The 3314-nt window shown below is 38.4% G+C and overlaps 1 pseudogene; it reads left to right on the top strand.

The window, feature by feature from the left end:
• The first annotated feature begins 1917 nt into the window (after positions 1 to 1917).
• LOC141507270 (protein SSXT-like) lies at positions 1918 to 3020 on the top strand (annotated as a pseudogene).
• Positions 3021 to 3314: the final 294 nt, after the last annotated feature.

Here is a 3314-nt window from a genome sequence, read left to right on the forward strand (position 1 = left end):
CACACTGATATCCTTGTGGAAATGTCCCAAAAGCTCAGAAAGCACAACAAAACCAGGCTCAGGCTGGGAAAATGAGCAAGCAGAGAAACAAGAGGAAGACCACTGGGAAACAGTTTGCAGTCTGAAGATGAGGAAGCACAAGCTCCTGCATCTAAAGACTCCAAGAAAAACAGAAATTGGTCTCAGGCTATGACAGAGCTCAAAAAAGACTTTGAAAATCAAATGAGGGAGTTAGAAGTAAAACTGGGAAAAGAAAGGAGAGAGATGCAGGAAAAACAAGAAAATGAAGTCAGTAGCATAGTTAAGGAAATCCAAAAAAATGCTGAAGAAAATAGCATGCTAAAAACCAGCTTAGGTCAAATGGATAAAACAGTTCAAAAAGTTGTTGAGCAGAAGAATGCTTTAAAAATCAAAATTGGCGAGATGGAAAAAGAGATGAGAAAACTTTCTGAGGAGAGCAAATCCTTCAGACAAAGAATGGAACTCAGGGACATTGATGAAATTATGAGAAACCAGGATTCATTACTTCAAAACCAAAAAAATGAAAAATTAGAAGAAAATGTGAACCATCTCATTGAAAAAATAACTGATATGTAAAGCAGACTTAGGAAAGATAATTTAAAAATTATTGGAATACCTGAAAGTCCTGATCAGGAAAAGAGCCTTGACATCATTTTCAAAGCATTACTACAGGAAAATTGCCCTGATATTCTAGAAGCAAAGGGCAAAATAGAAATGGAGAGAATCCACCGATCCCCCCCGAGAAAGAGGTCCCAAAAAACCAACCCCTAGGAATATTATAGCCAAGTTCCAGAACTCCCAAGTCAAAGAGAAAATATTACAAGCAGCCAGAAGGACATAGTTCAAATATTGCGGAGCTGCAGTCAGGATCACACAGGACTTAGCAGCAACTACATTAGAAGCTCTGCTGTGCCACTCAAATACCCTACAGCAGAGTCAGTGAAAGGAGAGAGAAAATATAGTATATGGTAGTGGAGGAATATGAAAGGAGGGAGTTGCGATCAGCACTGGCAACAGTGGAAAAATATGGAAGTAACTTTTGCCATGGACTTACCATAAAGAATGTCATCCACCTGCGACAGAGTTGTTGGTGTTGGAACAAAGACTGAAGCACATTTTTTATAATTATTATTACTTGGGGGAGGGTGCAGGGCAAATGGGGCTGGGTGGTCTGCCTGGAGCAGTATAGGTAGGGTGATCTTTGGGTGTCTGAGGTCTGATTTGGACCTGGGTGCCCCTTGGCTGAAGGGCCAATGCTCTATCCACCACCCAACCACCCCTACTATTATTACTATTTTATTTTATTTTGCCTCTTTTTTTTCTATTTTTTTTTTTTTTTGGTTTCTGCAGGGCATTGGGGTTGGGGTGGCTTGCATGTCACACGGCTGGGTGATTGTTGGGTTTATGCCACTGGATATGGGCTAGGGTGCTCCTGGCTCCAGGGCTTGGGCTCTGTCCATTGTACCACCTGGCCATACCTACACTTATTACTAGTATTTTTTTTAATTTTAATTTTTTCTCTCCCCTTTACTTTATCACTCAAGCGAGTCTATATTTTGTGTGGGGAGGGGTATTCTGTTTACTCTTAAACAAGATTATTTTATTCATGTATAAAACAAATTATTTCTACAAAAAAAAGAAAAAATAAATATTTAAAAATTTTAAAAAAGTATTCTTTAAACTCTATTCTTCAAAATAATGATTTTTTTTAAAAAAATATTATTTCCCCATTCACATGTGAAAACACATTTAGGCAATTTTTAATATTCACTCATTCATGTTTAAAAATTTTAGAGTTCCAAATTTTCTTTCTTCCTCCCTAACCTCCTCAATTTAACATAGGTTATACTTGTTCAATTTTGCAAAGCATATTACTGTATTAGTCATGTTATAAAAATGCTGAATCTGGGTGTCAGCTGCAAGAGGGTCAATATGTTTGTCCTCAGGTCCAAGGCATTACTGCAGGGACTCAGAAGGTATCAACAGCTATTACATACAAATTTTGTTTGTCTTGCTATAACAGGCTCCAATCAACCTATGCAGACTATGCTACCATAGATTTAGAGCTGGCAAGGGCCTTAGTGGTCACTGAGTCCAATTCCATCTCTTTACAAATGAGGAAACTGAGACCCGGAGAGGGCGAAATGACTTTCTGAAGGTTACACAGGTACCATGAACAAAGAATATGTCTGTGGGTCCAAAAAGGATGAAGCAGAGTGACCTTCTCCCACCTCCACATTCTCACATGTCTTCAGATGGAATGGTAGGTGGGGGTCCTCCTGTACCACACCTCCAGAACCAGATGAACAGCCAGATATATGTGTGCCAAATTACAAGCCTGTACACAATCAGCTCAATATAATAAGCAGTTCTATGGAGATGCCTTCAAATAATCATAGTTCCATGGAAAGTAACAACCATTCTGTGCCATCCTCACAAAGTAGGCCTATACAGAATCAGGTGACAAGGAGTCAAGGAGAGCCTATGTAAAACTATGACCCTAGACCAAATATGAACATGCAACCAAACCAAGGTCAAATGATGCACCAGCAGCCTCCTTCACAATAGTAAAATGCCAAAGGGAGGTGTTAAGCATTTTCCAGGACAATAGTCCCCAAGGGAAATGACAAGTTATGTTAACCAAGAGAATTAATCATATAACCAAGAATCAAAGACAGATTCTTCCTTGTGGGCCACCTCAGCAAGGTATACCACAGCAATATTTGTGCCATGAAGACTATTATAGGGACTAATACAGTCATGATGGTCAAGGTCCTCCAGAAGGCATGAACCAGCAATATTACCCTGATGGGAATGATCAGTATGGTCAGCAGCAAGATGCATATCAAGGATCACCTTCACATCAGGTTTATCCACCACCACAGCAGCAATATCTAGGTCAGAAGCCCTACCCAAGAGGGCCCTCAATATCCCAACCCTTGTCTAACTTTCTTGCCCTCTTTTCTTTACCCATATTTAACTTCCTTAAAGGGGAGTAATATCTTTAGAAGGGGAACATTTTTTCTTTTGCATTTGTCCCATTATCATATTGGTTAATATGAGACCAAGAAATGTTTAGGAAAATGTTTAATGTGAAATGCACAAACATCTAAATATGTATAGATATGTGTATGCATATTTATGTAGATATGTGAGTACATACATATATTGTTATGAAATGCATTAAAGACTGCAAATATTGCATAATAGTAGTAGTACATTGTTCAATAGCATGATATCTAATAGTTATCTAGGAACTTATATTTAATAATTTCAGCTAAGTTCAAAAATAA

Source organism: Macrotis lagotis, chromosome 1, assembly GCF_037893015.1.
Source record: "Macrotis lagotis isolate mMagLag1 chromosome 1, bilby.v1.9.chrom.fasta, whole genome shotgun sequence".
NCBI lineage: Eukaryota > Metazoa > Chordata > Mammalia > Peramelemorphia > Peramelidae > Macrotis > Macrotis lagotis.